This window comes from Chelonia mydas, chromosome 9, assembly GCF_015237465.2.
Source record: "Chelonia mydas isolate rCheMyd1 chromosome 9, rCheMyd1.pri.v2, whole genome shotgun sequence".
NCBI lineage: Eukaryota > Metazoa > Chordata > Testudines > Cheloniidae > Chelonia > Chelonia mydas.
This window is the reverse complement of record NC_057855.1, coordinates 73,221,826-73,242,371: the sequence shown is the minus strand read 5'-3', so window position 1 is coordinate 73,242,371 and position 20,546 is coordinate 73,221,826. Positions and strand designations below refer to the sequence as shown.

Sequence of the window (20,546 nt, the reverse complement as noted above, 5' to 3'; positions counted from 1 at the left end):
TCCCCCCTTTCTCCCAGACTCCGATGTGGGTGGGTGGAGGTGGGATGTATGGGCCAACAGGGAAAAGAAAACCCTTGTCTCCTTTAAACTGTTCACACCACTCCCCACCTTGTGGGCATTCAGTGCACTTGTGGTCTTGTGGGGCTGGCTCTCTAGGCTGATTGGTGGGACAAAAGGGTGTAGCAAAGCCTTTTGGCCCCTGTACACTTAATGGAATTATTTATAACCCTTTCTCCAGCCCTGGGCACCATTCTGCACAGGAAGAAAAGCTTCCCCCTGAGGATTAAGGATGGACCTGGTCTTTTGGGCTTTGCTCTTGGCATTGTGCTAGTTGCCTTTTGAGGCCAGGAAATAATTTTTCCTCACTACCAGATTGGCCTAGACACTGTGGCATTTTGGCCTTACTTTTAGGGTCCTGATGGGTAAATTAGGTTGTCAAGTTCACTTTTTTGACAGCTTGGTTGATGCCCAGTACAGGTAATCAATCAATAAGTGTCCAGTTACATGATAAACTGGAATTGGAAGCAGATCAGAGGATGACATCTCCTGAAGAAGGTGGGAATGGGGTTGGTGCCCCTAATGATTGGTACAGTGGAAAGACAACCTCCTCTTCCTTATCCATTACCACTCTGATGAGGCAGGGTGGTGGGATCTCAGAAATGGTGCTGAAACCAGGAGGAACACATTGCAGTAGAATGGACCTGCACTGTATGAATTATTGGCAGATAGTTGCCAGATGTGTTGCTTAATAAAATTGATGCCTAATTAAACCACACTCTTGATGTCTTGTCTTTTTTCATGCAGTGTGTCCAGGACAAATTCAAATCCCCTTATTAGGAGAGTTGGCAGTATATGCTATGCATACCACCACATCACAGTCACATAGTTTTCACTTCATAAATTGTTATCTGAACCTACTAGATTTCACTGCTAGTAGTATTATTTCCAAGTATTTTATATCAAGTAGTCTGTAGTGCATTTTGTAACCCACATATAAAAGGTATTAAATGTGAACAAGAGATTTTACTCAATAAGAAGCTTCTATTATGGGTTATGGGGCAATCTTTAATTCTAATGAACAACTACTGATATGAATTTTTGCCATTCAAGAATGTTATGGGAATGATAGAAAAATGCTTACATAGTCTCTACTGACTTGCCAAATGCCTTTGCTACAATCTACCATCCTTGTTTATTGTAGCTTTTGAGAAATTGTGAATGGTTGGATCAGATGGCCAGCATTGTCTGACAACTCCATTAACATACAGTTGGGCAAGTCTGTGCAAACTGAAGAGACTGATTCTTTCAGCATTGCAAATTGTATTAAGCAAGGGGTGCATCATCCTCCAATCTCTATTTGGCCTTTTCTTTACAGACTTATTATATTAAACAACTTGTAACCTGCCCTTGGGTGTAAAGGTTAGATTTTTCTCATACAAACTCTCTCATGCAGACAAGAGACATTAATCAATGAAGCCGTTGGAAGCTTTTATTAAAGAATTGCTCTTTGCAGATGACTGTGAACTTCTAGCCCACTTAGAGCAAGATAATTACATCTCATTTTGCTGCTATCTCTGTAAATTTTGGCTTGAAAATTAACATTTTAAAACCCGAAGTTATGTACTAACTAGCATCAAACCTTATGTTAAACCATATATCAGAATTAATAGTACAGTGCTCAGCATAGTGACAAAAGTTAATCACCATGGAAATGTCTGCACAAACAGTGTTCTAATAGATAGCTAAAAAGCTAGCTTTGTAATATGCACCTGCTTTTTGAACATGTGTGAAAGCAACATTGACACCTTCATATAAAGATCAAATTGCATAATGCAGCAATACTCTCCATACTACGATAGAACTGAGACATGGGCTTGGTGTAGATTTAATGTTAAAAGTGTTGTACATCTTCTGTATGAGGCATCACATGTGTATACAGTAACAAACGGGTAGCATTAGAAATGTGTTTTGGGTTTTGCACTAGGTGCATGAAGCAAATTAGCATATATTACACTAAACTCTCTTAGTGACCAGGTCTTACAACTCTTTTGGGACCAGAAGGTGTTCCGGCTTGGTCCAGTGTCAACTATTTGGGAAGTATTTTTGAACCAGACAAGTAGCTTCAAAGAACCGGAGGGAGAATGAAAGGCCACCTGCTATACCACATAAAGTTGTGAGGGAGAGTTAAATTCCAACTATATCTCCTAATTAGATCTTTTGGGATGCTGATGTTCTTCCTCAGCCTATGAAATTGGGAAACTGGAAAGTAGCAGGGTACCTAACTAAATCTCGATGTGTAACACACAGGCCAAATGTGTTCTTCTATTGGGTAGTCCATATAGAGCAGTGGTTCCCAAACTTTAACAGCCCGTGAACCCCTTTCACTAAATTGTGAAATCTCCTCATAAAAATGAATATTTCCAGGGATTTAAGTTTAAATTTCCTCTGCACTCCGTGGGGCTCCTGCTGCTGGACCCCATTGACCGCCCCGGTCAACTGAGCTCCACTGAGCTCGGGCTGCAGGTCCTGCTGACCACCGGGGCTCAGGCTGCCAGCCCCAACTGCCCTGCCCCGCTCTCCCTGGGGTTCAGGCTGCCAGCCCCGCGTGGAGTGCTAGGGTTTATGTGGCCGGCTCCCCCGCTGACAGGGGCAGGGCTCGGGCTGCCAGCCCCAACTGCCCTGCCCCGCTTTCCCTGGGCTCGGGCTGTCTGCCCTGCAACTGGGTCCCACCTGCTGTCTCCAATGGCCGGGATCCTCTGGCCGCCATTAGTGAAATTTTTCTGGCGAACCCCCTGTAACATTCTGCGAACCCCTGTTTGGGAACCACTGATATAGAGGAAAAGAGCCTACTGCTGCTACCAACTAAAAGAGGTAATCTTGTAGATTAAGCAATAATCCTGTGCTTTTAGTACTGAAGGTCCAAATTAAATCATTGCTGGCATCTTCTGGGGAACTTCTCCTTAGCCTCACTGGTGTTTGTTTTGAAACCATGTAAGATATGGGTAGCAGCAGCCCACATTACTGGAACCCTATTGCAGGATTGGGGCCTTAATGTTTACATACTACACGTAAATTATCACACATGTTTTTGCCTTAATACACTATTACAGTGTGAGATTGTACACTTCTCTTTGTTCTGTGGTTTCAGTTTAATTGCTGCCTCAATAGAACACCTGTGCATTGATGTATTTTTGTTACGAATTAACAAGAATTTGGGAGCTAAGCTATGCTATGCTATATAGGTTATTATACAGCCTTCGTGACCCTAGTATCTGAATACTGTAAAGGCATAAAGTGTGGACGAGAACACCATCTCCCTAAAAGTGGAAAACTTGTTAACAACCAGTTAAGAGATACCTTGTTAAAAGCAGCCTGAATCAAAATTTCAGGAACTAAATTTTGCAACTTGAGTTATCACTATATAAACAAGAAGTAGGTCAAACAAAAAAGTATAGAGAAGAGACTGAAGGAATGTGGAGTGAGGCCTATTATATAGTACATTATAAGGTAACAAGGTGAGCAGGAGAGAGTGATGGAATTAGAAATGTTGGATCAGATCATCAGCCGCTGTAAATAAAATGAGCTCCATTGAAGTATAGGGAACTATGCTGTTTTATCATGCTGATGATCTGGCCCAATATATGGGGGTTGAACTAAATATTTATGTAGACAGGTAAGGATTTAAAATCATACAGAGGAGCATGGTCTCAAAGGGACAGGATGACATTTTACACTTCAATCATCTGTTTAGGATTTAAATACAAGGCGAATGGTCAAAAGCTACAGCTATGTCAATAATGGCTGGAGGACAATGGAAAATTTGTATTCTGATGGCTCTAATCTGAAATGTCTAGGTACACTTTGCTGTCTATCTTTGAAAACTAAAACTCTCATGACATATGCACAAATACATTACATGATTTTTCTAAATATGCTGCATTGCATGGCTAAAGAGCGTGAATTAAAATAAAGCTCAGAAAAGCATACTTACAAGTGTTATTTCCTGTCATTTATAAATTTAACTACTTACAGGTAAATAGTACCACATTGCTTTTTGAATAATGGTATCTTACACTACCTTGATACTAAAGAACATAGTATATATAATCCTTTAGAAAAGAGAGAAACAGAATTAGAAAAACTAATCAAACCAAAAAAACCCATAACATTTTGTGCATAAAACATTCTTATATTAGACTATCAATTATGAGTACTCCTGTATACTCTTGCTATTTCATTTTTAATTCATGTAATCATCGAGGGACAGATTCTGATCTCAGTAACATCTGTGCATATCTTGAATTACTACATTGACCTTAAAGAGAAAAGGTGGGTGAAGTGATATCTTTTAATACCTTGGAAGTTGGTCCAATAAAAGATATTACCTCACTCCCCTTCTCTCTAATGTCCAGTGACCAATTCTGCTACAAGAACACTGCATACACTGACTTGAGTATAGCTACTCCAAACTAACAGTAATGTAGCAGAGTACAATCTGGCCTTAAAATTCCATGCATCGATAAACATCAGTTCTACTTTATATTCTGTACATCATCCATTCACTGGGCTGTACTGTGGACCATTGATTTTTTTAAAGATGGAATTCTTCATTGATTTCAGTGGGGATTTCTGCTTAAAAGCTGGCAGTGCCCATGCTGTGTGATCCGTAGCTTGCAGTCCGCATTAGTGCGGCATTCCATGCTGTCTCTACTCAGGCACATTGTTCAATATACTAAACAGAAGAGACTCAAAAAATACCTAAATTTATCTTAGACTTATTTAGGGCTAAATTGTGCCTCACAGGTTCAGCTCAGCATTGGCAATGTGGGACACCCAACCAGAACTTTTGCAGTTCCCTGGAAATTCACATTGCAGAGGCATCTCTTCTGCATGCACTCACCCTGGTGTTTGGGCAGCACCCCACCCTTCTCCCTTTTGAATGGCTATCATTAACAGCGAGTGTTGGCTTCCCTCCCATCTATACCATGGCAGGCCCTTGCGCAGGACCATGAGGGGTGTGACACCCTCTTGTGTTCCCCACTTGTTCACCTGCACAGAGACATCTAAAGTCTGGCCTTTAAGTTGTGAGTAATTTAAGGGAGAAGCAGTTTACATGTTTCTCCACTGCCTTGTATCTTGTGGTGTCTGTAATACATGGACGCTCATTCTGATAGAATTTTACATCCACTTTGCAGTTAACAATTATTGCAATAGGTGAAAGGTAATGGGAAAATCAAGCCCTGGGTGGTCTTCTCTGTGTCATCTGTGTATTGCTTAAGATAATAATGTATCGTTTTCAAACCCTAAATTATGTCTGGTTTAAAACTGAAAAGCATCCCTAATATACATGATCATGGAACATATTTCTCCTTTAAAAAAATCTGAACTTCAAAAATCCGGTAACATAGGTACTGACCACTTGTGAGAATCCTACATGTAAAGGTGGAAGGTGAAAATAAGGTAAAGTAAAGGAGGAAATTTAATGGGGGGAGGGGGAATCTGTTTGATACAGTTATGAAGAGCCCATGTGATAATATGCTGATACAGAAGTATACAATCTGTATGTAAGAAAATGAGAGAATTTAAAATACTAGGGTTAGAGTGGTTAGGGGGAATAAATGCATGAGTGAAAGACAGAATGCTTGAAGGAGGTTAGGTGTGCTGGGAGAAATAATAGTGGCACTTTGGCATGGACAACAAAGACCATTTGCGCTGAAGTTAAGTACAGTGAGAGGTGATGAGGTGACCCATGGGCTCAGCTTTGGTTCTTTCTCCATTCTGAACATACAAATCATGAGAGGATTTTATAGGCCTGAAAAACCATGGAGGTATTTTAAATTACTCAGATAACTGGAATGATAGCCAGGGGAAAAAACTAAGGGAATCTGCAAGTTCCTAGAGATGGTGTAGGATTGCTTCCTTATCAGAGCTGGCTGAGCAATCCTTCATAGTCAGGGCCTGCTCTGGACCTAATCACTGGAAATGAGCCAAGTATGATACGTAGGCTTGAAAGTGGAGAGCATGTAGGGCACCGCTTGTAATCTTTGTTAGATGTAAATTGCTAATGAGCCTACGTCCTGGTGGGGACAGTTACATGAAAATATTTGACTTTAAGAAGGAATACAGAGTGTCTTGGGGAAAGGAATTCTATAAAATGTATGAAAATCAGTAGGGGAAAAAATTGGATGTATTTTATCAGCCAGCATAGACTGCCATTAAAATTCATGCGTGTAACGTCTAAGGAAGTGAAAAGATATTGGAGGCCATTATTTTTATGATGCTACAGACAGCCTACATGAGAAAATATAAGCAGTCTATTGAGGAGGAGGATTAGGAGAATCAGAAGTGGAAAAAGAAAATAAATAATACTTAATTGCAAAGAATATTTAATGTAATTAAAATCGACTGTGTATTCATAAACTTCAGCTAAGTGAAAGAAATGATACAGTGAATAATGATTTAATGGCTAGATGGAAACAAAAGTTTAGAAAGTATCAGAAATATATCTAGCAACACTTAATTAGTGGCTTATTAATTCTCTTAATTTTGAGCATTATATTTTTTACAGTGGAAGACCCTATAAAAAGACCACTAGGACCATCAGTTAGTAACAGCTGGCAGTATCTTTAATTTGTACTTTCATTTCCAGTTTTTTTTCCATTTTTAGGATATAGCTGCCAAATTAAATGAAATCCCTTTGCACTCAGCATTTTTTAACAGCCATCTCTTCCTTTGCCATAAATCGTTTTCTAATCTGACCAGTGTAAGGTAACATTGATGTAGTGATTTGCAATAATTACTTCTGCAGTAGCACATATTGAAAATGAAGAATCTGATCCCCATATCTGTTTCCACTCCTCTCCATCATTTCTTCTTCATGAAAATCTATTCTTTAGCATTAAAACTGTTCAAAGCTTTATAGAAACCGAATTCACTCTTTTATGCTCATATCTGGAGTAATACATTTTTCTGTTTTCTAAATATCTTTAAAGTCTTCTCTTTGCTGACATATTCTTTGATCTGAAAATATTGTGAATATTTAAAATCTTGGAAATGTATTTCTTTTAAAATCTGAAATCTAATCAAGTTAAATTTCAGAATAAATCGTTGAATATGTCACTGTAGAGTGGTGGTCACACGCTCTGGCCTGGAAAGGCCTAACACAGCCCTTGGAGAGCGGGGCAGGGGAAAAGCTAGGCTGATTGGCAGAACAGCTGCAGCTGGGGGCCACACCCCAAACAGACCATAGCTGGCCCTTATAAAAGGGCTGTGGGCCAGGCACTGAGAGAGACTCTCTGTAGCTTTTGAGAGGGAAGGACCTGGCCCCAAGGACCTAAGCAGGGTACCTAAGGTGGAGTAGGACTGGGGGCAGGCCAGAGGAGCTGGGGAGGTCAGGCCTGGAAACTCCCCAGCCTGCAGGCCTAGTATTAGGCCCAACAGGTACTGGGGTTGCAGGGGACAGCCCAAGGGTAGAGAGAGGCAGCAGGTCCAAACCCAACCTTGCCTGTGATGAGTGGCTTATACTGCAGTCTGCCCCAGGGCGCGGGGGCTAGCTGGTGACTGGCAGTAGCCTACGACTGAGGCGAGGTAGGGATAGTGGGTGGGGGTTCCCTGGGGAGGGGAGAACCTGCAAGTGAGGGGTTACTACCAGGGGGCAGCACCCGGCGTAAAAGGGGCACTGGGTGTGGGAGGGACATGGGGGCCTGGCGTAAGCAGGGCACTGGCCTGCAGAGGGCGCTCCGATGGCTGGTGAGCTAATTCCCAAGGATGACTAGCAGGAGGCGCCGCCGGGTGAGTCTGAACACTTACAGTCACATACCTGGTGTGGTGGTGTTTTTTTCCCCTAGTCTTCAAAGTTCCTTTTTACTAGCCTAGATTGAAAGCCTCACTTACATATATCAGTGCTAGAAGAGATGGAATCCCATATTTTTACAGTGACAGTAGTAGGACAATAAAACTTACGTAATTTTTATGTCCCAATAGTTTTCTCTATCTTTACAGCAAGAGAAGTCAGGTATTCAATGACTATCCAGAGATGCTTCTTATGGTGTGCCTAATCAATAAACACTGTTAATCATCATGCTTGGAAACTATTTGCAAATATTAGGAAGGGTGTTTCTTTTTTATAGTTGATATATAAATTATTTTAGGCTTACTGTGAAGGCCCTTTTTTTTTTTCCAGACTTTTCAAATAATTCACTTGTTAGTATTGCACAAAAAGAGACATTTATTTAAACATAGGGTTGCTTCTTCTTCCAATACCACCGTCCGACTGTGATACCAATGCTGCCCTTCTGACAACCAGCAGCAGATGTGGGGGTCGGGGGAGAGGTTCTTGGAGCTTGGTTTCGGAGGGGAGGAGAAATCAGTGACCCTTAGTCTGGGTATATTCTAAATGTTACTTGTTTTATTTACAAATAAACACCAGTCCTGGAATGGAGAAACAAACAGCATGCAGGCAATCCCTTCTTCCAGGAATCCCAGCCCAGCTCCAGTGCCCTGTTCCCAGAGAGCAGCTCTGCTTTAGTATTTGAGTAGAGTCAGTTTCTGTGACAGACAGCAAACTTTCCTGCTGCTCACACAGCACCATATCCAAAATCCCCTGCCTCAGAACAAAACCTTGCATAACAAAAACTAATGACGCTACCCCATGTCTTCCCAAGATTGAATATTTGCTTGCACACTTAAGAAAAATAAACTGGAAGAGTATGTGTAGCAGTGCCATGTGGTGATACCAGTTATGACAATATGAAGTGTCTGTTCGTAAGATTTCAAAAAGTGCCTCCAAGGCTTAGAAGACCTTTGTCTTGTTGAGTGTTAGCAAGACTTAGGCTCAATTGTGATAACTGGATCTACACATTTATTTCAATTGTAAACTCAATTACAAAAAGTATATGAAAGTGTATAAGATGTTCTAACAATGTATAATAACAAAAGAAGATGGAAAGTAGGTCAAGTCGCTTTTAATAATATAAAAAGGTAGACTACATTAGTCTCAACAAAAAGGCCACATTAATATAATGTAAGGACTATGTTGAAATTATGTTTGCTAAAACCAAATGATGTGCAACCAGAAATTAATGAATTAAAATTGGTGTGTCGGATATTAAGCCTAATTGGTGGACAGAGTAATGAAGGGATAGGCTATCTTACCCATTACTCCTTTTTTGGGGGTCTTTAAAAGATAGAGAAGAACAGACCGAGCTTTACTAAAGCACGCTTTACCATCCTGGCTGCCACTCCTGCCATTTTTTGGGACCCTGAGCTTTTATTGTTTTCAGTCTGAGAGATGTTTTGATTTCACTGGGCCAGAGAGAGAGATTCAGATGACATCATTACTTCAACTGAACTCCAAACATCATGTGAGATGAAGCAGGATCGGAGTTTAACAGCAGCAGCAACAACTCTAGCTCGTTTTGACTAACATTTTCATTTATTCAAAAGTTCAATTATTTTGATACTATCTAAGAGTCTATTATACAAGGCATTTTAAAATCTTTTTTAGCTAAAGGGAAAGGGAATAAGGGATATTGTTAAAATGAAAATCTTGCTAAATATTTTACTTTTTAAATGTTTTAACTTTTATAGTATTTTATTTTTAATAAAAGGTTAGCGGAGATGTGCCAGAAATTTAAATTTTACTGCTTTTGGGGAGGGGGGGGGTGCACTGGTAGGGGATGCAGAACTCCTCTGGCAGAATGGGGGGAGAGCAAACTCCTCCATTTCCGGGGCCCCGGCAAGGGGCACAGAACTCCTCCTACTCCTGGGTGGGGAGAGCAGACCTCCTTCAGCCCCAGGGCTGCAACGGGGAGAGCACTCTCCCCAACACAGCCCAGAGGCTGGAGAAGTTTGCTTTTCCTGCCACAGCCCAGGGACAGAGCGGGGAGCTCTCTCGCTCTCCCTGCAGTAGCCCAGGAGCAGGACGAGTTCTGCGCCCCTTGCCGATTATTGCAGGGCTTGTGCTCCTGCTTGCCCCCACTTGCGCATGCCCCTGAAGGTTAAAAGGGATGTTTAATTATCTTTGCTATGATACTAAGCAGGCTGAAGATTTTGTAGATTAAACTCCAAGTATTTGGGTTATGTTAACACCTTTGGGCTTATATATTTCATTTAGATCAATACAACAGCCCCTAAGTGCCTAAGTCACTTTTGAAAGCAGGACTTGTCTTTTTGAAAATTTTAGCCTATATGAATTTACTTTTTCTACATAATATCAATTGCCAGAATTTCACTTTTAATATAATTTACTTTTCAAATCAGAAGCTTTTCCAAATTCTTCAATATTTTTTATTGCTAATTCTGTCAGACTTTTGCAGGTCCAATAACATTATAACATCACCCACGTACAAAGAGTTATGGTGTGAATCTTCTCTTTTAATTCTTTTAATTGTTGAATGAAAATTGCGTATGTGTTAAGAACATTTTTGACAAACTAGTGAAAGGCAAATGGATTTCTGTTTTGTATTATATGTGACACATTTGAAAGATTTCCCAGTCTCATAGTCCTTCTTTGAGACAGTTTAAAGAGACACATTCTCTACAAGTGTTAAAGTCTTTCAATAGAGAATGACAGTTTTTCCAAATGAAATTGATGCATTTAAGTAACTGTGAACATGAAGAACCTACACTACCTACAAGTTATGAAGGTGATAAGTCATGTCAAGGAAGAGTAGCCACTTTTGAAAAGAAAATATAAGCTGGACTAACACAATCCATCACTTCATATTATATCCTGTTATGTAGCCTGGTAAAACTCAGTGGGATCTCACTCACTCAGTATGGGTGTCACTCCCATTACTGCTAAGATTTACCTGCACTCATTGATGGGGAATAGCAGACCATAGTGAATGCTTGTCCTGCGTTGCTGCTTTAGAGACGTTCTTGTTAAACCCTGGATTTGTGCTGGAAATGGCCCACCTTGATTATCATACACATTGTAAGGAGAGTGGTCACTTTAGATAAGCTATTACCAGCAGGAGAGTGGGGTGGGGGGGAGGTGTTTTTTCATGCTTTGTGTGTATAAAAAGATCTTCTACACTTTCCACAGTATGTATCTGATGAAGTGAGCTGTAGCTCACGAAAGCTTATGCTCAAATAAATTGGTTAGTCTCTACGGTGCCACAAGTACTCCTTTTCTTTTTGCTTTAGAGCAGGGGTTCTCAACCTTTCTGAGGCCCTCCCCAAACATGCTATAAAAAGTCCACGACCCAACTGTGCCACAATAACTGGTTTTCTGCGTATAAAAACCAGGGCCAGCGTTAAGGGGTAGCAAGCAGGGCAAACGCCCAGGACCCCATGCCACAGGGGGCACCATGAAACTAAGTTGCTCAGGGCCCCAGACTTCAGCCCCATGCAGTGGGACTTCGGCTTTCTGCCCTGGACCCCAGCCAGTCTAACACTGGTCCTGCTTGGCGGATTCCCTGAAACTTGCTTGTGGCCCCTCAGGGGCTTCCAGACCCCTGGTTGAGAACCACTGCTTTAGAGCAATGCTGTAGCAGAAATTTATATAAATGAGTAGGGAAGGGCTGTGTGGTAAAGCCCTGCTGAAAACTTCACATAGGCTGATCCAATATCCGTGTCTAGAGCTGGAGGGAAAAGACTGGATGCATTGAATCCAAAGGCAATGTCTAATGTCTGTATATGTTATAGCTTCTGTGTATGCTTTTGCATATGTTCTGGGGATTTTTGAGGCATTTGTTTTAATATCTGAATTAGGATTTTTAGATGTTTTTGGAAGGTCTAAAAGTAGGTTTGAAAACTTTTTTTTCTTAAGAATTTCAGCTGTTTCAACTGAAATTGCTGATGCAGTAGGCTCCATCTCTGCAGTGTTGGATTAAGGAAACAATGGCCTGGAGTGATGGTGGTCTGGGCATTGATGACTTGTGCTTAGTCTTTTTACAACCACTGCTAGGTTTCACAGGATGGAGATGGTCTCTTCTCCCTCAGGTAAGGGAGGGGGACTGTGAGGATCCTCAAGCTCATGGTCTGCTATTGTATCCACAGCAACACCCAAAGGCTCTTCTAGTGGCTGGATAATTGGGAGCTCTGAGGCCTTACTCTCCTCTAAAGGTACCTCTCACAGGGACCGGAATGGAGGTGCTCCAGAGCCTCTGATTGGAACAGGTACACTATTTAAGCCAGAAAGAGACAAAGGAAGTTGTCTATGCAACAAAGTGGATCCTGGCTTGGTTATGCTACAGACCCTGCCATCTGCTACTTAACTCTCAGCCTCATCCCTGGTTCCTGACTTCAGCTCTGTCCTCTTGCAAGGTCTTGTCCTCAGCCTCATTTTGGTCTCTAAACCCTGTTGCCCTGGTGTCTGACTACTCCAGGTCCAATCTTAGGCTACTCAGCTCTGACCTTCGTCTCCCGTTTCCTGTCTGACCCAAGCTCTGATTTCAGCTCCTGCTCCTGACCCCAGATCTGCCCATTAGCCTGGGGTTCCTGAATACAGCATAGATCACCAGGCCAGACTGCCTATGTCCCAGTCACTGGTACCGATCCTCCACAGACCCTGACAAGGATTGTGTGGAAGCACCACTACCCCCTACTTGATGTTATAAATGTCTGATGGGATCAACAGCCTCACTGCACCACATGCACCGTCATCCTACTGTTTGCTGTCTTTTGTGCTTAAATTTAGTACAGTGTTTCAGATCACCCCTCATTGCACAGTAGAGTAGTGTGCCACATTCAAAAACAGGAAGCTACAGAAGGCAGCCAGTGCCAGCTCCTGCTCCCACCCAAATCCCCATTATCCCTGCCTCAATCTTCTCCAATGCGGGGCAGGGGGTCTCGGATAGCTCTGTGCCATAGGTTCTCGAGTCCTGGGACACATGCAAGCCAGGGCCTGGATCCACAGATCAAAACATAGGCCACAGAGTTTGGAGGGGGCATGGCCCAACCACTTTTGCTGTGTACATTTGTGGCCACACATGCAGTGATCTTGTAACTAGCAGCTGCACACATTACAGCTGGGAGCATGCTGTGGCTGGCACCTGAGTCCCACACGGTGGGGCAGGCCCTCACCGGCCGGCTGTCAGAACTGCAGTGGCTACTCTTAGTGCTGGGGACTGGCTCCGAAGCAAGATGAACCCATCACCTGAGAGTGAGGCTCAACACTAGGGAGGGGGAAGATAAAGAGAGGGATGGGGGAAGCTTGGTCTCCTGGGAGGGGATGATAGTGGGGGCTCTCTCCAGGTCTGAGGCTCTTGGGAGGGTGTATGTGTAGGATGTTATTGGCCAGAGGAGTCGGGCTGTTGGTGGGGAGGGGGCCATTGAGTGGAGAAGAGGAGAATCAGGTGTAGTTGGGGAAATCTGTGCCCTCCTCCCCCCCCCCCCCCACAGACTTTAAATGGTGTTCCACAGCCCCTGAATCAAAGAACCTATGCTTTATCTGCTGCTATTTTGGAGGTATCTTGGAATCTCCTAAAGAAATTTCTCTGAGCCCTGTGGGCCAACTTGAGCTAACACCTGTAATTAATGTCTGTGAATCTCTGTGTTAGCTAGAATGAAGAGTGTATGTTGTAGGAAGGGAGGCACGTATTTCCTTTTTCATTATTTCTCTCTGCCTGGAAGGAGGAAAAAAGAAATACCTGTAATGTTTTGGTGTCCTGTGTCATTAGTTGGTGGATGATATATTGCTACAGTAGTTTGCTTTGTTTTCTGTAGTGATATTGATAGTGGAAGTGATGCATTTGCTAAAGGCTTTCCATAAACAAGACTATGAAAGATTATAGTAGAGCTGGAACAAATATTGGTCACCATGGAGCAAAGCAGTGCTTTATTTTCCATGTTCATATTCCCATACCATATATTTCAGTATTTTGAAATTTGCAGAAGCATTAATGTTCTTATCAGCTCCAGAGGGGAATTGTGAATTTCCTTTACTTTTTGAAAGACATGAAAATGAAAACTTTCTGGCTGTGTTACCTAGAGGGTCTAGCAAAGTACTGTTTGTCCTGAAATGCCTGGGTCCTAGTCTGAATTGTGGTGTATGATTCCAGGCAAGTCGATTGACCTTGTTTAGATCATCCTGGCTTTTGTTATGGCATTGATTGTATTGATTATAGTATTAATTGCTATTCTGTAATGAAAAGCGCATTTACCTAACAGGTCAGCTGCCTTTGTTTGTTATGAGTTCCTACTGTGACATAGGACCCCATGAATATCTGAGGCTACAGCATCTAATCATTTGAGTAAATGTGCTTTTATGCTATAGCGTTGCGACATATGATATTGAAAAAGGAGTGTATCTTTTTCTTTGTTCAATATGCTATAATTAAACAGGTGCCAATAATGTTCTTCCACTCGTGCTATTCTTTTTCTTATTTTTATTTAAAAGAGGAACGGTCCGAATCCTTATCCACGACTCCACTTTGTGCTGCCAGGGCTTTGCAGCCAACAATTCTGATTATGAATGTCAATGTGTATGCCAGAAATATAGCAAATATAGTGGCGCTTTTTATAGCAACTAGTTTAGATAATTGCCTCTTGGCAAATGAAATTTTATGTGAGTACTTTTTCATCTGTGTGATACAGAAATATCATTAAGCCTGGACAGAACAGAAACATCACTCAAGATACAGAGCTATAATTCCAGTTAAGAAAGCACCCGTTTCTGAGGTTTCATGGTGATCTGTTTGCAGTGTATGTGGTCTCTTGATTAGTGAACTAAGGTCTATAGCTGATAAAACTTTAGCAGTTCAGTGTAATGCAGCTTTGGTGCTGTAAGCCCACCTTTCTATTTTTCTTTGTTGGCGGACATAAAACTTGATTACTGTCTGTTGATGCATGTCCAAATTAATTTACTGAGTGCACTTTGCCAGATGTGCACTGACTCATATATAAACCAAGAATTATGTCAATGCTTTAGATAGCCTTTCTTCTTTGATAGTGCTCCTTCTTGTTGGATGCCTGTAAGTATAAAGAGAAGGTGAAGTAGCAGCAGTGAAAAATGATTAAAATGCAGTTTCAGTATTAATAACTATTGTTAAGTTGCATGCTTTATTGGCAGATACATTATTGCATCTTCATGGTTGTTCAATGAATATCAAATAGTGTGCAATTAATGCAGATTGTAAATCATATAATTATATTAATTACAATGAATTTGCCTGAAAACTGGTGGCCTTAGTCATGACGCCTAAAAGTTCAGTGCTGCATTCAATAAAGTATAAAAGTAGAAATCTTTCTGAATGTGCTGCCTTGTCATGCAGAATGAGTTAAATCTCCAACCTTGTGCAGAGCAGAGAAAGAAAATGGAGCAGTGAAGCAACCATATTTATATAGGAGTGGTTCTAAATTCTGAAGTGCTCAAATTACACAATAAAAAAAAATCATTATCTTTTGCCAGAATGTCCAGGTTCCAGAACATCTGTCTGTGCTACAGGTTACTTTTTTTTGTTTTTTGTTTAAATAAATTGGGACTTTTGTGGCTTTTATCAGCGTCCACTATATATTTTGTTAATTGCAATGCTATGTACTGGTAGAATACAATAAAATATTGTTAGATACTAAGTACCTCATTAATTTATCTATGTGGAACAATTTTTATGTTAAAGTTAAAACACTTAGGGCCTGATTCAAAGCCCTTTTAAGTCGATGGGACTCTTACCATTAACTTCAATAGACTTTAGATCAGACCTTTACATTAGATGGGGATCTAAATAATTTAACAGTCATTTCGCAGGCACTAGTGGTATTCTTTTGGTTACTCATGGGAGATAGCCAGACACCTTGTTACAGCACAGGGTGACCAGACAGCAAATGTGATAAATCAGGACAGGGGGTGGGAGATAATAGGAGCCTGTATAAGAAAAAGACCCCAAAATTGGAACTGTCCCTATAAAATTGGGACATCTGGTCACCCTATTACAGTATATATGTGGGAGCTTTATTTAGTTAACAATGCATACTTTTTTATCTCCTCTACCATCCTCCCTCCCCCCCCCCCCCCCCGCCCAATTTTATATAACATGTAGGTATCTGAATTTGGTTACCAGTATACTAGCATCCCTAAATTCCATAATTAGTGAATTCAGTTATTGGTAGTTTAATAAACCAGTGGCTTTTCAGCAATCAAAGGCTCACAATTGGAGTACACAGTGGGTGAAAGTCACTGCATTGAACAGCTCCAGCAAATGGAATATTGATTCAGCCATATGTGTCTATATCACATAGTTAAATGGACTTATTTTTTTCTACTAAGAGGATACAGAACTTGATGTCTGGAACAAAAATAAATAGAGCTGATCTCTTTCCCATTATATCAAAAATAACTCTTCTACTACTAATTGAAAATGTAGTTTTAAAAAGAATATACTTGGTAATAGTATATAGAATATTTCACTTTTTGGTCACCTGTTCAACTCCTTAACCTCCCACCCCCCAAAAAGGTTACCGTATATTGTCTGTCAGGTGGCCTATGAGAAATGAGTTGATGGTTCTTCTTTGAAAGGTTGCAGACTTACTCAGGAATTGCATGTCCAGTACATCGAAGCCAGAGAACTTTTGTTTAGCAGTACCTGTCAGGGTGGACCACATGATCTCTGGCCCTCATAGCCCCTGGCATAGCTATTTTAAGTGTGGTGCCATACTGACTGCCTCAGTTCCTTGTCACCAACCATGGTTTGAGTTGGAGCATTCTGAGTGGTATCTTACCTCACACTTCACTGTCATAGTGCTTTTGTTATGAACTCGTGTGTACAGTTGGCTAGTTCAAGTAGTACCTGGAGTGTTTAGTTAGTTATTTAGTAGTAATTTAGTTCAGCAGGAGTTAGCCTGCTGTGATGTCCTCACTAGGGTTTTAAAAAAAATGGCTCGCCTCTCCCCACAATAGGTCCAGTCCCTCAGAGAACTTTGGAGCTGGTGGAGTCTGTTGTTCCATAGCCAGACTCCGATGTCCCTCTGAGGAGGAAGAGAGATCATTCTCTTCCCTGTGGTCTTCCAAGGAAAAGGACTCTCAAAACAAATTGAGGCCACTCGAAAGCTTGGAGAGATTCTTCTTTCTCCTCCTGTAACAGAAGTGCAGCCCAGCACCAGAAGTCCTTCAGTATGCAGGATAGAGATGGGTCATTTAACTGCTCTCTGGTGCCGAGACAGGAACAAGAGTCACTGTATCATCTCTCTGGTACCCTCCATTGGGCGTCTGTTGAATCCAGTCCAGATGAGAGCAGTGTCAGCACTGACTGTTTCCGCTCCACTGGTGTATTAGGCGGTATCAGATTTGCTCTGATTCTCTGTTCCTGACTCTCCTTTAATTCAGGAGCTGCGGTGATTTATTTTGTGTTCTCAGCACTGCCTGGACTGGTTGCAGAGTATTCACTACTGCCGACACCATCTTCTGCACCACTTAAAAGTCAGAATGCAGACCTGACTTTGGCTTCCTCAGTACTGACGGGCTTGTTGGAACAGATACTGTCTTTGGTACTGATTGCTATTTTTGATGCAGATCACAGCTGCAGCATCAATGCTCATCTTCACGCAGTTACTTTTTCCTTCTTTCCTTTCCACTATGGAGCACATGCCAGAATGGACTGTGTAGCTTTTACTTCCTTATATCATGATCTTTGCTGATAATTATCAATGGTGTGCTGGCATAGTTCTTGAAACAGGATCATATTCTGCTCTCTTTTATATCAGTGTAACCATCACTGACATGAATGGGATTGATCAGTGTAACTGAACACATTTTGGTCTAGAAGTTCTTTAACCTGTGATCTTTCAGCTCCCGTTTTTAGTCTTCGCAGCAATAGCATAAAATTATTTCCAGTTGAAATTGATATATTTTTTTAAATTTAAAGAAAGAAGGGAGAGATACTTCAGAGTTTAGAATCAAGATATATCTCAGGGCTGGTCTACACTACAGCTGTAAGTCGACCTAAGTTACACTACTTCAATTATGTAGATAACGTAATGTAGGTTGACTTACAGCAGTGTCTACACCTCCCTGTGTCCATGGGAGATGCTCTCCCGCCGACTTACCTTACTTTTCTCAGGGAGCTGGAGTAAAGGAGTCGATGAGAGAGCACTCTGCCATCGACTTAGCGGGTCTGGTGAAGACCCCCTAAATCAATACCACTGCATCGATTGCAGCAGTACCGATCTAGCCATAACTATAGACCTAATAATGCTCATGGAAATGCACGAAAATAGTATATACTATTAGTCTTATCTGGAGGCCCTTTTTATTAATGGGAATGGTTTGCTGTTTACAAAACACTAAAGTCAGATTCTTTAAAGTTGCACGCAGTGTAAAATGGCATAATTTGGTTTTAGCAGTGTACATAGAGATGGGCCATATGAGTGGTTTTTTTTCTTTCCTTAATGAAGAGCAGAGCCAATGAGTTTCATTTAATGAATTAATTAACTGATGCACCTGGGTTTTTTGGTGTATTCTGGCACAGTGATCCCAATTTAAGATCAGAATAAATTGAATTGTATGAGTTAGTATATTGGGATTTTCACAACACAATACTTCCTTATGATACTGTAACAGTCATTATAATAATTCCACCAGACAGTTGCTACAAAATGATACATTAAATTGTGTGGTGGTAGGTTTCTGTGATAAAGCCATCTGAAAATTAGGTCATGTTGGGTTCAATTGACTCTTATCTCATTCCTGTGACCAGAGAATATGTGATTAGGATCATTAGTCAATTAAAACACCACTGTGCAGTAATTGCATGAATTATACCTGACATAAGGCTCCCTGAAGCTCACTTTTACTGTTTCTTAGAGTTTTCTACATTTCATTGAGCATTGTCAAAGCCTGCATTTTAATGTAATCATCCTCCCATTTCTGCCATTCAGAAAAGGTGTCAGATTTCATGTACAGATTTCTAGTTCTGAATTTTAGTTTCTGAGTGAATGATCAATGTTGGATGTGGATTTTTTCATTCTGTTTTTGATGGAGGGAATTCTCAAACATCAGAATAAGAGCTCTTACCCAGTTTGTCAGTCTGGGTGTCTTCAGGTCATTCTTATGAATCTGTTGCCATGGTAGTCATTACACAAAGTAAAACTAAGTAAAACTATTTCTCCTTGTTTATTTCCCCTCCTACTGTTCTTGTAAACTGCTGGAAATGGCCCAGCTTGATCATCACTACAAAAGGTTTCTTCCCCCCCACCCTCCGCTCTCCTGCTGGTAATAGCTCACCTTTCCTGATCACTCTTGTTACAGTCTGTATGGTAACACCCATTGTTTCATGTTCTCTGTGTATATAAAATCTCCCCACTGTATTTTCCACTGTATGCATCCAGTGAAGTGAGCTGTAGCTCACAAAAGCTTACGCTCAGATAAATTTGTTAGTCTCTAAGGTGCCACAAGTACTCCTTTTCTTTTTACGGATACAGACTAACACGGCTGCTACTCTGACACCGTTCACCTACGTTGTGTCTTGTATCCTGGTACCGGCACAGCTACGGCACCACTGCAAACATCTTTTTTTAATTTGTCTATTTTGCTAGTTAGTCTTTAATGTTTATCCATATCCTGTTGTGTATTTTGACATTCTTGCAGGGTAGGTCTGGGTGAAAAGAATGCATTCTGTCGCCCAACAATTTGTGTGTTTGGTTTTTTTTTTATATCAGAGCACATTGCAAAAAGCTGACTACCAAGATAAAGTATTCCCTCTCCATTTAGGTTGCAGTCCACCCCAGCAGTTCAAATCCCTTTTCTAACAGTCAACTTTCTGAGGAAGGATGGTCTTGCAGTTAACGAACAGGCCTGGACATCAAGTAAACCTAGCTGAATCTTACAAAACAGTGTTCACAAACATTTGTTTGGATTCCACATGTCTGTTTGGTCCAGACTTCTTTTGTGCTTTTACCCTAGCTATGAAAATTCACACAAACAGGTTTCTGTTCTCACTCATGTTTGGGAAATATTTGTACAAATGTGTCTATTCTCATGCAAACAAGCTATACATTATTAACTGTGCATTAGTATCTGTGTTCCTGGTTTAAAAGTTTGTTTCTGCTCTCTGAGTGGATGATAATGCCACATGACATAGAGGACCAGTCATACACTATACATGATGAATAGTTGAAATTAACAGTGGATAATCAATCAATGTTCTGAAATTTGTTCACAAAAACAGTTTTAAACGGTCCTGAATAGCAAATTAACTTGTAAGAATAAAAGTCTGAATGAATTACAACAAAAAAAAGCTAAATTAATCAGATTATTTGCAGTGAGCAGTTTAACCAGCTGTAGTGTCACATACAAAATGGGAAATGACCGCGTAGGAAGGAGTACTGCGGAAATGGATCTGGGGGTCATAGTGGACCACAAGCTTAATATGAGTCAACAATGTAACTCTGTTGCAAAAGAAGGGAACATAATTCTGGATGTATTAGCAGGAATGTTGTAAGGAAGACACACGAAGTAATTCTTCCTCTCTACTCCATGCTGATTAGGCCTCAACTGGAGCATTGTGTCCATTCAGGAAGGATGTGGACAAATTGGAGAAAGTCCAGAGAAAAGCAACAAAAATTATTAAAGGTCTAGAAAACATGACCTATGAGGGAAGACTGAAAAA

At 41.0% G+C, this 20,546-nt stretch overlaps 1 protein-coding gene across 1 annotated transcript in view; it reads left to right on the top strand.

Annotated features, from left to right (window-relative positions):
- LOC114019421 (connector enhancer of kinase suppressor of ras 2) overlaps positions 1 to 20,546 on the top strand; it is a 456,264-nt gene that overhangs the window by 99,234 nt on the left and 336,484 nt on the right. The gene's annotated exons all lie outside the window — the stretch shown is intronic.